This window comes from Colossoma macropomum, unplaced genomic scaffold, assembly GCF_904425465.1.
Source record: "Colossoma macropomum unplaced genomic scaffold, Colossoma_macropomum, whole genome shotgun sequence".
Taxonomy (NCBI): Eukaryota; Metazoa; Chordata; class Actinopteri; order Characiformes; family Serrasalmidae; genus Colossoma; species Colossoma macropomum.
In genome coordinates, this window is record NW_023494784.1 from 8248937 (window position 1) to 8270244 (window position 21308).

The 21308-nt window shown below is 38.9% G+C and overlaps 1 protein-coding gene across 2 annotated transcripts in view; it reads left to right on the forward strand.

Moving 5' to 3' along the window:
* Positions 1-21308, forward strand: part of pde1a (phosphodiesterase 1A, calmodulin-dependent) — a 140115-nt gene that overhangs the window by 50856 nt on the left and 67951 nt on the right. The gene's annotated exons all lie outside the window — the stretch shown is intronic.

Here is a 21308-nt window from a genome sequence, read left to right on the forward strand (position 1 = left end):
CCATTGACTTACATTAAAAGTAAAGTATGTTTTTTCCTTCTCCTGTAAAGTTACCATTTTGGAGATACAAAGTGTTCTTCCGACAACAGCGATATATAAATTCTTATATTATATATTAATTTATATTTATAAAAATATAAATATTTTTATAAATATAAATATTTTACATATTAGGGGTGTAACAGTGCCTTTACCAGGTTAAAGAACTGTGACTGTGCATCATGTACAATAGATATGCCATCTAGTTCAGCTTCACTGTTTGAACAGTTTGAACAAGTTTACGAACTGTCAGCACCAGTTAACACCTCCATGCAGCACTCCTCCTGCCTCTCAGCTCTAATGTCATACATAGCATGATTACAGTCATTTTTCCTAAGTCGAATTTTGTCTAGAATATTGTGAGAATATGCAGTCGTGATCTTAGCATCATGAGTCATCATAAAACGAATCAAATCATGGGCTGAATCTGTTGTTACACTTCTGTTACATACCTATACCACATATGGGACATGTGTAATACGTATTTGACATGAGTGTTGTGATATTAAAGGCCATCTATCTATCTATCTATCTATCTATCTATCTATCTATCTATCTAAATATATTGGTGCACATATACAAACATTCACACAGGCTTGTTTTTGTACCTTGTGAGGACATGGGGTCATACACATGTTTCATATATATTTACAAGAGTATGAAGGATTTTGTTCTGTATGAAATCGTGTTTTAACGCATTATAGACCACTTCCAAGATTCTTTAAATTATATATGCTATTGGAAGTGGACTTTACACATGCAAGAAATATCATAACAACTTTATTAGATAAATAACAATATTTTTCAATTAACATCAGCTGTTATATTTAAAAATACATTATATCCAAAATTGTTACAAATTGTTAAACAGCATTTTGGAATGAACTCCTTATTTATAGGTAGTTACACTTAAATGACTTGTATAAGTTTTTATAAGTACTCGTGTGGAATAGTAATATGTCCCATATGTAATATTATGTATCCATATGTTTTATATAAATTGGACACACAGACACAAATATACTCATTAGTCTGCTCTCACCACACAAACATACCAGTGCACTAGTGTGAGTGTGTGAGAGACAGGAGCACATAAAGTGAAGCTGTTTGACCTGCTGTGTTGCTTCTCCCTGACAAGGATGTTAGTTTTTCTGTCGTGATGTGGGAACCCATGTGTGTTTGACAGGGAGCGCAAACTTTCAATCGTCCGTCTTGCTCTCATACGTTTGGTGTCAATGTATTTCCAGAAAGGTCATTCCTGTGTTTATACAGTGCTGTGTGAACGTTTTAGGCACCTAAACACAGTGTTTATAGCATTTATCAGAGCAATAAGTGTGTTTTTGTGCTTTTAAAGTCAGCATATGTCATTAGAATGAAAGCAGAGAAACATAAATACAGAAAAAAGTAACAAGAGTTTCTTATTTTGAAGAAAATAAAAAAATGAAGTATCAAAGTTTGGTTCCAGATTTCTCCTGGACGACCCCAGCCGTCACGTAGATTCGTTGAAGTCAATTAGCAGCAACAAACTGAAGTAGTGATTATCTGATAATTACAAATAATACTGGGCATCTACAAGGAGAGGTTTGGGAACGGTTGATATACAGAAAATATCTACTTATTAGGTTTACAGTATTTGTGTTTATTCTAATTTTTGTCTATTTCTGAGCAAATAAATACTCACTGACCAGATAAACAGCTTTAAATACTGATTTCTCAGCCTCTGTATGTTAAGTGTGAAGTGTATTTTGACTCTCAGAGTCTCTTTAACGTTTATCTCGTTCTTTCTCTCTCCATCACCATCACCCTGAGTGGCGTGTGTGTGCGTGCGTGTGCTAAATGACCCTGTCCGTTGTGGTTTTACAGTCATTAGAGGCAGGTCATTGCCGTATGCTCTGCTGCGCTGGTTCATTATTTCAGGCAGGCTGCTAATGGCCTTTTTGCATGTAAAACAGTATCGTGTGCTAAACAGCAGCAGCTGTGCTGCAGGTACTTCACTCTGTGTTTATTCTAACTGGCCAGTCGCATCAATATTTGCTGGCCTGAGCTCTCCATCGGACTGTGGACTGAGCAGGACCTGTGTGACTGTGGAATGGACTGTGTTGCTGTGCTATTTCACGTACAGTTGTGTGCAAATTCGGTCAAACTCCATGGTTTGTTGATTTTCTGAGTGAAAGTAGGTTAGCACATCCTCTACAGGGCCCCCCTGTCTACAGTACTGTACAGTTACTGTTTATTTGCTGAATTTAACATATTAGGGAAAAAAAAAATATGTAAAATGTGACCTGTGCAAAAGTTATTGCACTCTTTATATATATAATTATAGTTTATGTATAGTTTTTCAGTTTTTGACCTAATTTGAAAAAGCCTGTTGTTCTTTACATTGTGTGTAAATTTCATGATGAATGGACCAAAAGAAACAGCCAAAAATGGCTATGAAAAAAGTCTGGTTCCATTGACTTACATTAAAAGTAGAGTATGTTTTTACCTTCTCCTGTAAAGTTACCATTTTGTAGATATGAGGTTTTCTTCTCATATATATATATATATATATATATATATATATATATATATATATATATATATATATATATATATTAATATGTTAAACCCAGCAAATAAATACAAATTATGCATAAAACCCTGCATAACGTATCATATTTATGTTCTGAGAATGTATTCACTTAGTTTCTGTTAAAAATCAACAAAATATGTAATTTAAACTATGGGCAGTTTCATTTTACACTGAAGAATTTGACTTTGATAAAAAATGTTAGATTTAAAAAATGGGTGACGAATCTGATCTTTGAGATTTATGACAAGTACTTTGAAGTTCTAAATGAAAATGAAAATAGTTAAAAGTGCTGAAACTGAATAAAGAACACATATTAAATTTCATTAACACTTGAGAAAGGACTTCATTTATTTAATTTCCAGTCAAAACAGCCATTAAGTGCGGTATAGTTGTTTTTCAACATTAGGAAAAAAAAAACAGAAAACATATTTTCCCCTATTTAGACTGTCCACTCTCTACCTTCAATATAGCTTCCATTCTTTTCAGGAGACTCACTTCCAGTTCCTCAAAGAATCTGCAGACAAACCTCCAAAGTCCAGTCTTAGAAGCTGGTTAATCATTTTCTGAAGTAATCAAACACATTCAGTGGTGTTGAGGTCTGGACTCTGGGGTGGTCAGTCCATTGTTCAGCTTCTTTATTTGATGTGTCCGTCTCCTTTTCTCAGTGAGGTTCTTCTTGAACAGCTACACATCCTTTCAGACCCACAGCGCTGAGTCGTCTTCTCACAGTGGAAGGATGGACAGAAACACCTGTGGATGTTTTCAGATCTGAAGCAGCTTGATTTTCTCCTCTGTTTCAGAGATGAAAGCTTTAAGTGCTGTTTATCTGATGGGGGCAGTTTTGGTGTCTACCAGTCTTCCAGGTGGTTGTTAGGAGCCACATTTTCTCTGTAGCTTCTAAGTGTTTTTTGAACTCCAGTTTTGGAAGCACTTTTTCATTTACTTTCCTCCCTTATGCCAGTGGATTATCTAATATCTAATCTCCTGAAAAATGAATAATTGATGGCCATTTTGACTGGAAACACAGTACAGTACTGTATAACATGAAATTTTTCTTTACCTTTAAAATGATGTTTATTTGTACTGTAGTAACAAAATGCATTTTCAGACAAGCCCAGCACAATCATTGCTCAAAAAGCTTAGGCGCTCCTGCTTTTAACAAATATGTACAGAATGAGTCGTATATACTGATAGATCCATATTATGAATGTGGTAATTTCCTCTTTTCAATAGTAGTGAAAACTGAGCTTGACTATGAGTAACAGGTCCAGTCTAGATGCTGGTTTATCGCTGTATTACATTACTGTAGCAGCATTATTGGAAGTGCTAAAAGGATTCTGCAGTCTGTCACAGAGCAGAGGTACATCCTGGGGGAAGAAACTGTTTCGGTTTTTGTTTTTTATTGTCCGGTGTCTGGCCCCTGAGAGAAGAGGCTGGAAAATGACGTGAACGGGATGCTCATGGGCTTCAGCCTGTTAAAGACGCACAGTAAAGATGGAAAAACGGGAACCCAAACAGAGAACTGCTGTAAACTAGATCAAAAACGATAGCAAGTGTGCTAATGAAGTTCCATATGACAAATCAACAGGATGCAGACTTGTTAACACATGTAAACACTGCTCACTAACAGGGTCTGGGGAGGATTGCATATTTCCAGTGAACAAAATAGCGTGACGTTTTGCAGATTTGCCTCAATGAATATGCAGTACTAAAGTTATGAATCCAAACAGAGTGCAGTGCAGTGTGATCTACTGAGCCTGAAAGTAATTCTGACTGGTGATTGCATTTTGTATAATAAACCGGGGCTGCTGTCACTGTATTTTTCATATTTGACCTAATATTTTTAGTATTCTTTTTAGTTGAACACAGGGTTAAAACTGTGGCAGAGGTCTTGAGGGTCCATTAGTCAAAGGTGACCTATATATTATATATTTATGTCTTATTTTTTCATATGCATTACTAGGCAGGAGTCTTTTCACTTCATATATGCATGAATATAAATAATTTTTACACTTAGAAACTCTGATGAGAAGACTTACCAAGTAGGTCTAATAGCTACCTAAGTCAGCTCCACTTCTATAGTTACAGACTGTAGTCCATCTGTTTCTCTGCATACTTTGTTAGCCCCCTTTTACCCTGTTCTTCAGGGGTCAGGACCTCCATGGACCCTCACAGAGCAGGTACTATTTGGGTGGTGGATCATTCTCAGCACTGCAGTAACACTGACGTGGTGGTGGTGTGTTAGTGTGTGTTGTGCTGGTCTGAGTGGATCGGCACAGCAGTGCTGCTGGAGTTTTTAAACACTGTGTCCACTCACTGTCCACTCTATTAGACACTCCTACCTTGTCAGTCCACCTTGTAGATGTAAAGTCAGAGACGATAGCTCATCTGCTGCTGCACAGTTTGTGTTGGTCATCCTCTAGTCCTTCATCAGTGGTCACAGGACGCTGCTGGCTGGGTATTTTTGGTTGGTGGACTATTCTCAGTCCAGCAGTGACACTGAGGTGTTTAAAAACTCCAGCAGCACTGCTGTGTCTGATCCACTCAGACCAGCGCAACACACACTAACACACCACCACCATGTCAGTGTTACTGCAGTGCTGAGAATGATTTTCTGTCTATACCAGGGGTCCGCAACCCAAAAGTTAAGAAGAGCCGTTTGGTCCCTTCGACAAAAATCAAACTACCTTGGCAGCCAAAACATTTTATGTTCATTTTACCCTCTTGGCTGTAAATATTTCACAGTATGTGCTAGTATAGGATAAAAATATAATATAAACAAAAACACAGAAGCTTTAGCTCTGTCGTCTGCATTTCTATAGTGACCAGCAGTCTGCGCTGATCTTCAGGGTTAAAGGGTGAATCAGCAGTTCTACATTAACTCCAGAGTTTAAGACCATTTATTGTTAAACTGTGTTGAACGATCAGCAGAGCTTTATTTTACTGTAAAGGAGGATTATTTTATTTTTACCTACTAATCTGATTCTGCTGTGGAGCCACAACAGGACAGTGAAAGAGCCGCATGCAGCTCCGGAGCCACATGTTGCCGACCGCTGGTCTATACAGAGTGTTATCCGTCTCTGACCGCTGGAGCTGAGAAGCTCAGATGTGTGAAGAACAGGTGAAGCTGTAGACGCCCATTTGGCTTCTCTTCAACACTGTTTTCATTCAGCAAAACAGGAAGTACAGATTAATAATGTGTGCTTTCATATCATATCTAGGCCTTTGACTCAAAATCTGCAGTGTCTTGTGCTTTTATATGTGAGTGAAAAGCTTCAGAGAGCGTGACTTTCAGCTGCCTTTGAAAGAGCCGAAACGTGTGAGGCCCCTCCTGAAGCTCCGAGCAGCTGTTTTTTGTTACCTTCTCTGTGAACAAATGTGTTTCATGCGTGTGAGTTTCATAACTGGAATCAACCCTGATCACCTAGCGCCGGCCATTCCTACCATACAGGGCGAAAATATTTGATCTTCCAGTTAAAGAACATCAACATCATCTCGTTCCACTCTCCAATTTGGAGAATCTCATAACAGACTGTAAACGTTTAATTTAATAGAAGTCCTCTGTGGTTTCTTAAGGCTTTCATAATAACGCGAGTGATCAAGATCTCAGTTTGGAAAAATGTGAAAGGCACTGTTGTTCTCCCTCGATGCCGCTGTGCTCATGGTTTCAGCCGTAACCTGATCCTTTTCACTTTAATCTACCTCACTGATTAGGTTCTGCTCTCTTTCATGGTCATTTTGCAGCCTTTTTCTCTTTTGCTGTCCAAAAATTTGGCATTTTTAAAGGTCCATATCACGGATAATCAAATGTTCCCTGCTTTCCTGAAATAAAAGTTTTTTCATCGTGAGACATCGTGTGTAAATATAAGGTTTAAAAATGTAATATACACCCCGACTCTGTATACATAAACTAAGCTAGTTTTGAATGAAATGTTTTTGTGATGTCACCAAATCAACACATATATAATACACCTATTCAGCCTACAGCAGTTTAGCCCCACCCATTCACACTGAATTTTTCAGCTGGGACTGCTTTTCTAATTAAGCACTGTACAGGTCAGCCAATCAGAACAGAGCTCATTTGCATATGCCAGTCTTAAAGGCACAATAACGAAATCACCGGATTTACTTCTAAGTGATGAAGAGAGGTTGGAAAATGAAAAATTGCCATGTAAAGATTAAATTTTGATACACAAAACCACACAAAACATTAAAAATAAAAGACAAGATAATGCAGGACAGATCTTTAGATGAATATCAGAGATTTAAATGAGGACATTTTAAATTGATTTGAATTGTAGTGAATAAAAATCAAAAATTCTACTGTACTTTCTACAGATTTATCATCTTTTTGTTTGAAATCTTTGAATACACAGCTGCACTTACACGTATTCATATGAAACAACACTCACTTCTACATTAAAGTTTGGAATCACTTGTAATAATAATAATAATTGTTGTTATTGTATTCAGTAATAACTTGAACCGTGTAGATCAAAATATTGTAAGCTAGACATTTTATTTTATTCCATATTTCACATTTTTTTCTGGGAACAGTAATTAAATGATAAACAATATACTGTAATTATTTATTTATATCTATTTATATTGTAATAACATAAATAACGTTTTATAATATATTTATAATATTATTACAAATTCATTCCCAATGTTAAAAAGCCGTAAAAGGTTCTTTGAACGATGCCATAGAAGAACCACTTTTGTTTCCCTAAAGAACCACGTTTAAAAAAGAGTGAACTTTCATGTAATGTAAAGGTTCTATGCTGATTTAAGGGGTTCTTCTAGAACCCCTAAACCTTTACACACAGGTCCTTCAAACTTCACATAGTGTGATGATGATCACATATCTCACTTATGGAAATGCTTCTTTAAAGAACCAAACCCTTTGAAAAGTTGTTTAGGGAAGCAAACGTGCTTCTTTTATGGCACCACAACAAAGAACCCTTCATTTTTCAGAGTGTACACAAAACAAAAGTCCACATAAGTAATAAAGTAAGAAAGTAAAATTGATTTATATACCACTTTTCTTACAGTCACAAAGTGCTTTACAGAAATATTACACAACATAAAACATAAAATAGTTAAACAAATAGTTGAAAACTGTGAGGTTTTGCAGTGGTAGCATCATATTAGAATCCTTTTATATGTTTATCAGCAATAAAATTGTTTTTATGTTAATAAAAACAGGGTATGTAAACTTTTGAACGGCGGTGTACTTCTTAAGGGCCGCTGTAGATCCATGAGATCAGCTCTGAGAGTTGATTCATGGCTGACTCAGTTTATCTGTTGGGTTCCCTGGGCCTCATAGTAAACGTCGGAGCATTTATCAACCCGCGGCCGCGTGATGGACCGCAGATGTCATCCTGCTCCGTCCAATGGGATTTTAAGTGCGGCCTGGGATGTCACTGGTTATAAACAGACTGCGAAGAGAAAGCCTCATTTCCTCCGCAGAGTTCAGAGCTCTGCCTGAAAGTGCCAGAAAAGCTGAACCTGCTGTTCTCCCGCAGAGCTGCGCTGAGAGCAGCCCTGCTATCAGAGCCCCCCGAAGAGGGAACCTGGGGGGCCTGAACTCTGGGGGAACGGGTCTGAAACACACATCAGGGGGCGGCTCTGTTCTCTAATGCACTGCTTGTCATAAGTTTGGGGTCACCTAGCTTTTCAAAAACGTTTCAGTACAAATGTTTTGGTTGTCAGTGTGCAGTAATGTAAACTGATCTCTCAGCCAAAAATCATATTTACACAGTTTCACATCTTACCCCAAATATAGCTGATCAGCCAAGACATGTTTGGTGTCTGAGGTTTCCTCTTTAGTTTTGCACTGGAGCTACAAGGCTAACGTAGCTGAGTAAAGCTTGGTGCAAACTGAACGATCACACACTCGCCTCAAACCGTATGGAGGTGTTCAGCGTCTCTAATAGACTTGATTATGTTGTGTGACTCACTGTTATCTATGAGCATAGTAATTGAATCGTATGTACAATCTCAGAAATAAAGGTACTAAACTGTCTCTGGGGCAGTTCCCCTCTTGTCACTGGGGTGGGACCCTCAAGGGTTCATCTCAGTACCTTTAGTCAGGGAACATAACTGTACCATAATCCACTGAAATGATATGTTCTAAGCTGTACTGACTCCACACACCCCGTCTCGTCTCCAGGCTTTTATTTTACTGTTCTGATTTAAAACATTCGGTTATGAAAAGGTACAAATACAAACTTTTCACCTGGACAAACTTATTTAAGGTTCACAATCAGACCTTAAAACCACTGTTGTACCTTTGAGGGAACATTTACACTGTTTGTACCTTGATGAACGAAAAATGTACCTGAACAGAGCCTTTATTTCTAACAGTGTACACCAATTACAATTGGGGCATTCTGGCCTAAAACTTCCATGTTTTGTAACATCCATCAGCTTTATCACTTGATAGTATTCATTGTCTCTGTGTGCTTTTTATGTTCTCATCCATCAGAGTTCTTTCACTACAATCCCCAGCATGCATTGCACAAACACGTTCAGAATCCCTCTGCAGCAATAAGGAATTGAGGTTAATAAATACAGAGATGAAAAAACTTGACTATTTACTTTCCATCTGTGTTAGCCAGCTAGTGGACAAAACCAAAACAAAACATTTCAGTGCGCCTTAAAGGAATTGTAGATTAAGTTGCATCATCAGAAGGGTTTTTTCTTAGTCTTTAACTCTTTAAATGGCCCAAAGGTTTATTTCACGCTTCTATAGTCTAAGAACAGCTCAGCCAGTTTGCACTGAAGTCCCTGTAGTTACTGAATAATAAGCCTCAGTATGTAATAAGCCTGGGATTTTAAGAGGGTTAAACCAGAAAATCTCTCTGTCGTGCCACCACTGGGGGCACGTAGGCACGTTTACAACAGATAGTTAAATTTTCAAGTTTGGTCAAGGTGCCCCTTAACTGTATATCTGAGTTATGACCGCCTCAAAGCGTGAGGAGTTGCTCAGTAATCTCTAATAGACCTGCTTATGTAGCTCATATCTATGAACATGGACACAGTTCAGGCTGCTACTACTGTTTTACTTGTGCAACTTACTTTCATCCATGTTTATAGATGACAGGATGGCAAACTGAGTCATAAATCACACAAGCATCTCCTCGTGGTTTGAGCCAAGTGTGATGATGCGGACATGCAGGTCGCATGATGCTATTCGGTGGGGTATGAGCTTCTATTTCAAGCTACATTAGCCTTGTAGCTTCAGTGCAAAACTAAAGAAACACAAAACATTTATTGATCAACAATTTGGGGTGAAAGGGGAAACTGTGTAAATATGATTTTTGATTGGCTGCACTGTACTGTGCTTAATTCAGCAAGCACAGCGGAAACCCTTTTCAGTGTTGTAGGCTGAACAGGCTGAATAGGAGGATATACGGAAATGTCTTGGTTGTTGTGACATCACAAAAACAGCAAATTCAGAAGAGCCTGTTTTTTGCAGCTTCATTCATTCATTCAGAACCATTAGCCTACTGCGTTTGCACACAGAGGAATTAGACCTCCGCATTGAACCCATCCATGCAGTGAAACACCCACATACATGCACACTAGGGGGCAGTGAGTACACTTGCCCGGAGCAGTGGGCAGCCCTATCCACGGTACCCAGGGAGCAGTTGGGGGTTAGGTGTCTTGCTCAAGGGCACTTTAGTCACGTACTGTCAGCTGAGGGGATCGAACCGGCGACCTTCCGGTCACAAGGCTTGTTTCCCTAACCTCTAGCCCACGACTGCCCCCTTCACTGCCATATACGGACTGTACAGAGTCTCTGACCACCTTCGCACAGCCTGCAACTGCTTCATTTGATTTTACTTGATTTTTAATATGACTTTTGGTATGTTTTAGCTATTGTTTTTACTTTTTACTTTTACTTTTTTTTTTTACTTTTGTACTTTTATCTCTTTGCTCTTTACCATTCTTTTTAATTTCTTATATTAGTATTCTTTTTATTTATTTTTTTATTGTCAATTTATTTCTTAAATCTAATTAATGTTTTTATTTATTTTATCCTTATCTGCTCTTTTTCTTGATAAGTTGTTATATTGTAATTTTAATTGTTTATTGATTTAACAGTGTACTGGTACCTTCTTATTATAAACTTTTACATTTATGATTTTTATTATTTAATTATAGCATTTGTTTTTTTTTTACTTCTCGGTCTTCTTCTTTTTGAGCTTCTCAGTCCCTGATTCCTGTATTGCTCGGCTACATTGTAAATGAGGGTCTCCCTCAATGTATTCAGAGTTTAAATAAAGGTTGATTGATTGATTGATTGATTGATTGATAGTGAGTGGTACATTTTACACCTGACTTTTATCCTGGCGATGATTATAGCGGGTTACTGTACCAAAAAGTCATAATTTACAGAACATTTTTTTAATGTCTCTTTATCTCTTATTAAACATGCATTTTTGTTACTGTGCTGTACCTTTAAGTCTAATAGATGTGATATATTAATAATGTCTCTCATATGTAAACACTGCTGTCATACATCTCATTCAGAAAGCAGCTCAGGCTGAAGCACTCCTCATGATGTCAGTGTTCGTGGGCGGAGCTACACTGCTATAAGCTGAATAAGAAAATATGTGTAAATGTGTTCGATTTTGTGACATCACAAAAACAATAAATTCAAAATGGGCTGTTTTGTGCAGCTTGGTTTCCATACAGAGACTGTATGGAGTGAATACGTTTTTAGTGAATGGTAGGTTTTGAAACTTCACAATGTTTGCATGTTTCAACAAACGTTTTATTTAAAAAAAAAAAAAGCTAAATAAAAAAAAGTTTTCCATGTTATGGGCCCTTTAAAGTTGAAAGCACTCCACCTAATTTAAAGATTCAATGCCAATGCTTTGGGTTTTTCCCTGGAACTGTATTTCCAAGCCAGGAACCATTTAGGAACATTTGCTTTTAAAAACTTGGCTTACAGCAAATATAGAAGTATGCAAAAGTTTGGGCACCCCTGGTCAAATTTCATGTTTTGTTGATTTTCTAAGTGAAAATAAGTGAACACAGCCTCTACATAGAGCACACTGTCACGCTTTATTTGGATGGTCCTCTATAGATGCTCTACAGATACTTAAATCATTAACAAACTTTCTGGTGATGTTCAGTTGATTATCAAGAACAGTATGGTTAGGATTTGGGTTAGGAGTAGGTGTAGGTTTTGCCCTAAGGTTAAGGTTAGGGTTATGGTCAGGGTTAGGAGTAGATTCAATACAGTCTTTAAAATAAAATCAAATGAACTTGAAGTTCAGTTGCATTTATTGGATATTTGGTAACACTATACTGTAGGGTGCTGTTCATAAGGCTACATGACAGCTACATAACCTTTTCCTAACAACTGACATAACCTACATAAATGTTTGTAAGTGTTTATTCCAGCAGACATCATCCGCTATAAAGGTTACATTTACCAATTTTGATCAAAGTCAGCTAAAGTAGCCTTTATGACAAATGATGCCTGTTGGAGTAAGCATTTATAAACAGTTATGCAGGGTTATGTCAGTTGTCATGACAAGCTTATGTAGCTGACATGTAGCCTTATGAACAGCACCCTACAGTAAAGTGTTACCGGATATTTAGTTAAATCTTACTTATAGACAGACTGAGACTAAGCACCTACAGTGAACCATCCAAATAAGGTGTTACCAAACACACTTCTGCTTTTTTAATGCACAGATACTGTTTTTTTGCTGAATTAAACATAAATATAAAACGTAAAATGTGTCCTTTGCAAAAGTTAAGGCACATTTTATATCTTATTTTTTTTCTAATATGTGAAACTCATCAAATAAATGGACATTGTGCACTTATATGTGTATGAAAATGTCCCCATGTAGAGGATGTGCTAACTTATTATCACTTACAAAATCAACAGAACATGCCATTTGACCAGGGGGTGCCCAGATTTTTGCATATGACTACACAAAGCATTCAACGTTCTCACATTTTAAAGAACGCATCCTCCTGCAGTGCATCCTAGTTGGAAGCTAACGCTTTGTGGGTGTGGAGAGGTCAGGCCAGTCAGCCTCGGCTGCTCGGCTTTTCTGGCCGTTCCTCTCTCTCGCGCTCGGTGCTATATTTAATCCCCATTTGTGTGCGGTTTGAGCCCTGAGAAACTCCAGCTTGACCGTCACAATCAGCGGAACCGTCTACTGCTCTCTCTGCCATCAAATAAGTCAACACAGCTGTCAGGGGGGAAAATCCCGAGGCCCTTCGGTTCAGTTACAGTGCGCTCGCCCATCAGAGACAGGCCCAGTTAGGCGCTCAGTGGAAAATAAGGATCCTGACATAACATAGCTTTATCAGTCCCACGGAGAATATCACCGCTCCTCACCGCGAAGAGGCCGCCCTTAAATCATCGCCCTCGTGATCTGCTCTTACCGATGGCTTTTTGGCTCCCTTCAGACAAAGAAAATAACAGAGAGGGGTTTTTATACGTCTCCCACCTCTCATTTTACTGAAACACAATATGTGCAACATGAAGCTCGCTTGTTGAGAAACCATTTGCAATTATGTGTTTGCTGAAAGGTTCTCGAGAGGTTAGTCTGGAGAACATTTTTGTTCTGAGCAGTGCATGTTTATAACCGTCTAATTTAACCAAAGAAGTTTGATCCAGAATGTTCCACTGGTGCTGCAGTGCTGTAGTGTATTCTATGGGAAAAGTCGGTTTAGATGGGATTAGTATTACAGGGATATGTGCTAATTATTCACACACTGTATACTTTTATTTATATATACACCGATCAGGCATAACATTATGACCACCTCCTCGTTTCTACACTCATTGTCCATTTTATCAGCTCCACTTACTATATAGGTGCACTTTGTAGTTCTACAGTTACAGACTGTAGTCCATCTGTGTCTCTGCATGCTTTGTTAGCCTCCTTTTACCCTGTTCTTCAGTGGTCAGGACCCCCATGGACCCTCACAGAGCAGGTACTATTTGGGTGGTGGATCATTCTCAGCACTGCAGTAACACTGACGTGGTGGTGGTGTGTTAGTGTGTGTTGCGCTGGTACGAGTGGATCAGACACAGCAGTGCTGCTGGAGTTTTTAAACACCTCACTGTCACTGCTGGACTGAGAATAGTCCACCAACCAAAAATATCCAGCCAACAGCGTCCTGTGGGCAGCGTCCTGTGACCCCGATGAAGGACTGGAGAATGACCAACACAAACTGTGCAGCAGCAGATGAGCTATCGTCTCTGACTTTACATCTACAAGGTGGACTGGCAAGGTAGGAGTGTCTAATAGAGTGGACAGTGAGTGGACACAGTGTTTAAAAACTCCAGCAGCACTGCTGTGTCTGATCCACTCAGACCAGCACAACACACACTAACACACCACCACCACGTCAGTGTTACTGCAGTGCCGAGAATGACCCACCACCCAAATAGTACCTGCTCTGTGAGGGTCCATGGGGGTCCTGACCACTGAAGAACAGGGTAAAAGGAGGCTAACAAAGCATGCAGAGACACAGATGGACTACAGTCTGTAACTGTAGAACTACAAAGTGCACCTATATAGTAAGTGGAGCTGATAAAATGGACAATGAGTGTAGAAACAAGGAGGTGATCATAATGTTATGCCTGATCGGTGTAAATACAGCATTGTACAAACGTCTTAGGCACCTAAAACCATTTATCTTGGCAGTACGTGTGTTTTTGCAAGTAGAATCACTGTATATCGTTAGAATTTATGCATACAAACACAAATATAGCAGAATTTACTGTGAAAAAGGTAGGTAATATCTTAAGAACTAGTCTTAAGAACAAAGTTTGGTTCAAGATCTGTCCTGGACGCCCAAAACATCTCAGGGATGTGTAAATTCCTTCACTAGCACACTATTTAAAGGGTCCATATCATTGTTTTATCCCTTGTGTGGTGTTGATGTGTTTGTTACTCAGTCGTCTGGTGGACCCACCGCATTATTGTTTCTTTAAATCAATACAGCCATAACAGTTTATGTAAAAATACCAGATGTTTAAAATATCACAAGTGTCCAGCGTAGGGTTCTCCTTTAGCAGCTGTAGCCAGTCAGCAGCCTGTCCATGTTGTCACACACACACACACACACACACACACACACACAAACACATATACAAACACACACACACACACACACACACTAACAGCAGGCCATGTAGGAGGAGAACAGAGTGAAGGACACCTCCACACTTTTACTCCCAACACCACATGTGTAATATAAATGTGAAGACACTGAAAATGGGTTATTTTAGAAAATGAGCATCTGAGAATCTGAGGTTGAAATAATAATAAATCATCATTTTTTTATTTTCGTAAGCACTGAAAATGTGTCCCACAGACCCCAACATAACACAAGGGTTAAAACATTAGGTATGAAAAGATACAAATACGAACTTTTCACCTGGAAAAACTTATTTAAGGTTCACAATCAGACCTTAAAACCACTGTTGTACCTTTGAGGGAACATTTACATTGTTTGTACCTTGATGAACGAAAAATGTACCAGCACTGTACCTTTATTTCTAACAGTGTGTAGTCATGACCTCAGTCTTCCTCATATTGAGCTGAGGTCCCATCTTTTCACTCTGTTCTTTATAAGTTTCCTCATAAGTGTCAGTGATTATGCGGACATACAACTTTTAGGGAGAAGTGTAAAAAAGAACAAAAGTTCGTTTATCAGAAACGTTGGTACACTAAGGCTCCATCTGACCGCAAGGTCATCATCTGTACCTTCTGTAGCTGGAGAGTTACTCATTAGTACGATGGGGTCAGCCAACTACACATATTCTCAGAAAGAAGACAGAATAGAATGTGTGAAAGTACGTGGCTTGACACTGGGGCAGAACTCCCTCAAGAGCAACAGCAGCAGCTGTTCTAAACAGTTCTAAACAGGGTTCTAAAGACACGGTCTGCCTTTTTCTGATAATGATAATAAAGGAATCCATTTACCTCTTAAACCGCATGGCTTTTATTTAGCTATTAATTATAATATTGTATTATTTGGTATTATTTTGTATTGTTTTATTATTTACTAACTACAGTGAATCATATTGTATCTACTAGGAATTATTCAGTATATACTATGAATATTTAGTATCTACTATAAATGATTCAGTATCTACTATGAATTATTCAGGATCTACTATGAATTATTCAGGATCTTTGGTGTATTATTCAGTAGCTACTATGAATATTCAGTACCTGCTATGAATTATTCAGTATCTACTACATATTTTTCAGTATCTACTATGAATTATTCAGGATCTACTATGAATTAATTAGGATCTACTTTGAGTTATTCAGTATATACTATAAATGATTCAGTATCCACTATGAATTATTCAGTAACTACTATAAATCATTCAGTTTCTACTATGAATATTCAGTATCTTCTCTCGAATTATTCAGGATCTACTATGAATTATTCAGGATCTTTGGTGTATTATTCAGTAACTACTATGAATATTCAGTACCTGCTATGAATTATTCAGTATTTACTACATATTATTCAGTATCTACTATGAAATATTCAGGATCTTTGGTGTATTATTCAGTAACTACTATGAATATTCAGTACCTGCTATGAATTATTCAGTATTTACTACATATTATTCAGTATCTACTATGAAATATTCAGTATCTACTATGAACTATACAGTAACTACTGTGAATTATTCAGTATCTATTATGCATTATTCACTGATTACTATGAATTATTCATTAACTTGGTTTTTCAGTATTTCAGATCACATTATCACATTAAACTGTGACTTTTAGTCACATGGAACTGCTGTTTTTTAACTAAACAATAGAAAAATCCCAAAATATCAGCATTCAGTGTATTTCAGTGCTGTGTTTGTCTTTACATGCGTGTGTCAGTTCTGAAAAATAAACGCAGTGTTAAAAACATCACTGTAGTAAGTAAAATGTGACATTCACTGTGTATGAAGTTGAGCAGCAGCGTAGTGAACAGTGAACAGTGTGGTAGTGAAGATGCTGGAATCGGAGGTGACGGCTCTGAAACAGGGCTGCTAACACTGCTGCTGACGTGTGTGTGTGTTCTGTCCGCTCTGATTGGGTTAGAGGAGAGTGTGTGTGTGTGTTTACTGTCAGTGAGATATCAGTGCTGATTCACTGTTTCTGCACAGCTGTGCGACGTCCCCAACACTCTCTAAGCACCACACACACTCCACACAGAGGGGACGACCCAGCCTCAGCTACTGCTGGACTGCTCTCTCTCTCTCTCTCTCTCTCTCTCTTGTCTCTCCCCCTATATCCCTCTCTCACTCTCTCTTGTCTCTCTCCCTCTCACTCTTTTTTCTCTCTGTATCCCTCCATCACTCTCTCTTGTCTCCCTCTATATGTCCCTCTCTCACTCTCTCATCTCTCTCTTTCTCCCTCTCTCACTTGACTCTCTCTCTATCTCTCTCTCTTTCTCTCTCTCACACTCCCTCTCTCTCTTTCTCCCTCTCTCACTTTCTCTGGTCTCTCTCTCTCTCACTCTCTCTCTTTCTCCCTCCCTCACTCTCTCTTATCTCTCTCCCTCCATCACTCTCTCTTGTCTCCCTCTATATCTCTCTTCCACTTTCTCTTGTCTCTCTCTAAATTCCTCTTTCACTCTCGTCCCTCTCTCACTCTCTCTTGTCTCTCCATATCTTAGCTCTCTCTATATATCCCTCTCTCACTGTCCCTTGTCTCTTTCTCGATATCCCTCTCTCACTCTCTCGCCGTTCTCTCGGTGTCCTCTCTCTCTCTCACTCTCATTTCTCTTCTCTCTCTCTCTCTCTCTCTCTCTCTCTCTCTCTCTCTCTCTCTCTCGAGTGTGTGTGTTTGATACTTGAACTTCTGCCACTGTCATCAGACGCAGCTCTGTTACCTCCTGTACATGCTGTCCTCTGACCTTTCGCTGAGAGTTTAAAGTGATTACCGTAATTTCACCACAGTATTTAAATCTAATTACATAATTACAGAAGTAATTACATACCAAACTACGGCAGGAATTACATTTAGTTACATTCTGTGTAGACGGGTTTGAATCTGCTCTTTTTTGAGTGGTGTTGAGGTCTGGACTCTGGGGTGGTCAGTCCATCGTTCAGCTCCTTTGTTTGATGTGTCCGTCTCCTTTTCTCAGTGAGGTTCTTCTTGAACAGCTACACATCCTTTCAGACCCACAGCGCTGAGTCGTCTTCTCACAGTGGAAGGATGGACAGAAACACCTGTGGATGTTTTCAGATCTGAAGCAGCTTGATTTTCTCCTCTCTCTCAGAGATGAAAGCTTTAAGTGCTGTTTATCTGTTGGGGGCTGTTTAGGTGTCATGTAAACATTACAGATTTTATATTATATTGGTTTTATATTATATTAAACATTAATTAAACATTTGAAATAAATGAATGAGTGTGTTTACATGCACTCCGATCACTGCAGAAAATCAGATTTTGTCAGTAATCCAGTCACCACGTTTACATGCACTTGAGTAATCAGATAATGGGGAAACTCCAGGTCTACATGAGTCGGACAGTAATCAGATTTCTGCTTTGCAACCAGCCAATAAACTCACAGAAGAAGACGTGACGTAAATATAACGTAAAACCCAAACTTTGTGCCGCGGCTTTTTTTCAAAGCATCGCACAACTTTACCTGAAAATATGAACAAACATCATCTAGAAGATGAAGAATATTTAAATCCTTCATTTTGTCAAGCATGTATTTGGTTTCATGTATTTGGTTTCTCGCGGCGACGCTGCTCGCTTTTTTACGGTCTGCACAGACTGAGAAATCTGAAAGAAATCAGAGTAAGAGTTCACATGCACTGAGAAATCTGATTACTGAGCTAAAATCCAGCTCTCTTTATCGGATTTATTAGGATTTTCAGTGTGTGCTGTTCACATGACCATTTAAACAATCAGATAGCTGCAGAAATCTGATCATTGAGTGCATGAAAACGTATTCACTGATATTTACAGTATAGTGTTGTCTCTCCAGCGCTACACACACTGTCCTGTACTGAGTTTTGTATAGCTGTGTGTGCTCCTGCTGCCGCAGTGAGATCAGTGTGAAAGCTTCTCTATTATGTTGTTCTATTATAATGACAAAGCTGAATTGCAGTGAATGTGTAAGTCCTGTGTTACAGCAGCACAGAACACTTTTACATTAATGTTATTGTAACCTTCAGCCTCCCACACTATAAACTCAGCTGGCTCAGCCGTCCACTTTCATTAATCAGAGTAGAACCACCGCTTTATTAATCAGACCGAAGGCCATTCCATCAAACTGCAGATTGGCCCAGCTAGGAGGAAGCCAATCATAACCCCACGCTGGCGGTAAGTGGAGGACCCTGGCTGTATTATCTTGTGATTGTCTCTTCATGCTTCCAGCAGCCCATAACGCTATTGTGCTAGCGGACGCTATAATTTATTCACGAGGGCTCAGGAGGGCCATGTAATTGTCCTCTAAACAGCCAGAGCGCCTTTGTCCTTTTTATCAGGTCCCTGATGATGTTTTCAGCTTCAAAGCTGCCAGACAGGAAAGAGAATGAAGACATCAGTGACCTCAAGGGTCACTGACAGGTCATCTGACAGACAGTATGTACTATAGGCACTGGTTTGTTGTTTGTTGATCTTTTTGTAGTTGTGATAGATAGATAGATAGATAGATAGATAGATAGATAGATAGACAGATAGATAGATAGATAGATCTACAACCCCAATTCCAAAAACGTTGGGACGCTATGTAAAATGTAAATAAACGTAAATAAAGACAGAATGCAATGATTTGCGAATTTTATGAAAAACATTAACTCATTTAGAACTTGATGGCAGCAACGCATCTCAAAAAATTTGGTACAGGGGCAACAAAAGGCTGGAAAAGTAACTGGTACTAATAAAAAACAGCTGGAGGAGCAATTTGTAGCTAACTCACATGACTGGGTATAAGAAGAGCATTTTAGAGAGGCAGAGTCTCTCAGGAGCAAAGATGAGCAGACATTCACCAATCTGCAAAAACCTGCGTCTAAAAGTTGTGGAACAATTTCAGAAAAATGTTCCTCAACATAAGATAGTGAAGACTTTGGATATCCCACCATCTACAGTACATAATATCATCAAAAATTCAGAGAATCTGGAGAAACCCCTGTACGCAAGGCACACAAAGCCGATGGTCAATACTGGATGCTCGTGATCTTCGAGCCCTCAGACAGCACTGCATTAAAAACAGGCATGACTCTGTACTGGAAATCACTGCATGGGCTCAGGAACACTTCCAGAAATCATTGTCTGTGAACACAGTTCGCCACGCAATCCACAAACGCAAGTTAAGGCTGTATCATTCAAAGAAGAAGCCATATATCAACATGATCCAGAAACGCTGCCGCCTTCTCTGGGCCAAAGCTCATTTAAAATGGACTGAGGCAAAATGGAAAACTGTTCTGTGGTCAGTTGAATCAAAATTTGAAATTCTTTTTGCAACAACTTATGCCGCATCCTGCAGACTCAAGAGGAAAGCGACCATCCAGCTTGTTATCAGCTCACAGTTCAAAAGCCTCCATGGTATGGGGTTGCATTAGTGCCTATGGCGTGAGCAGCTTACACATCTGGAAAGGCTCTATCAATGCTGAACGGTATATAGAGATTTTAGAACAACATACGCTGCCATCCAGACAGCGTCTCTTTCAGGGAAGGCCTTGCATATTTCAGCAAGACAATGCTAAACCACATACTGCATCCATCACAACAGCATGGCTTCACAGAAGAAGAGTCCCAACTTTTTTGAGATGTGTTGCTGCCATCAAGTTCTGAATGACAATGTTTATCATGAAATGGTAAAATGTCTCACTTTCAACATCTGATATGTGTTCTATGTAACTCCACACACTGCAGATTCAATCTGGATTAAAATCACTCCACAATTATTACAGTCAGACTGTAAAACTACACACACTGCAGATTCATACTGGATTAAAATCACTCCACAATTATTACTGTCGGACTGTAAAACTACACACACTGCAGATTCAATCTGGATTAAAATCGCTCCACAATTATTACTGTCAGACTGTAAAACTACACACACTGCAGATTCATACTGGATTAAAATCGCTCCACAATTATTACCGTCAGACTGTAAAACTACACACACTGCAGATTCATACTGGATTAAAATCGCTCCACAATTATTACCGTCAGACTGTAAAACTACACACACTGCAGATTCATACTGGATCAAACTCACATTGTCACTAAACAGTGTTATCCTGCTAATAATCCTGTCAATGCACACTAGATGTGTATCAATGCCCATTTTTCCGATTGCAGTTCCAGAATGTTAACCTGTACAGTGCCTGTGTTTTGTAGCTGATGGCTGGTGGTTGAGCAGAATGAGATGTCCAGCAGAGATAAAGATCCAGAGAGATTCTGCGTCCTGCTGTGCTGCCAAAACGGGATTACTTAGACACGAGTGCTGCATTAAGGCCTCTGGTAAAGCCTGGCGAGTGCAGAGCTCAGACCAGAGTTTACAGTATGGAATAATCCCACCAGCTCTGTGAATGGGACGATGTTAAGTGTAGTTTGAGGAAAAAGTCTGCAGTGATGATGTTTTGTTTCACTGGTGAGGTGTGGGAGCTGAACCTCGACTAAATATTTTGTCTTTTGAGGATTTGTGTACAGAAAACTGA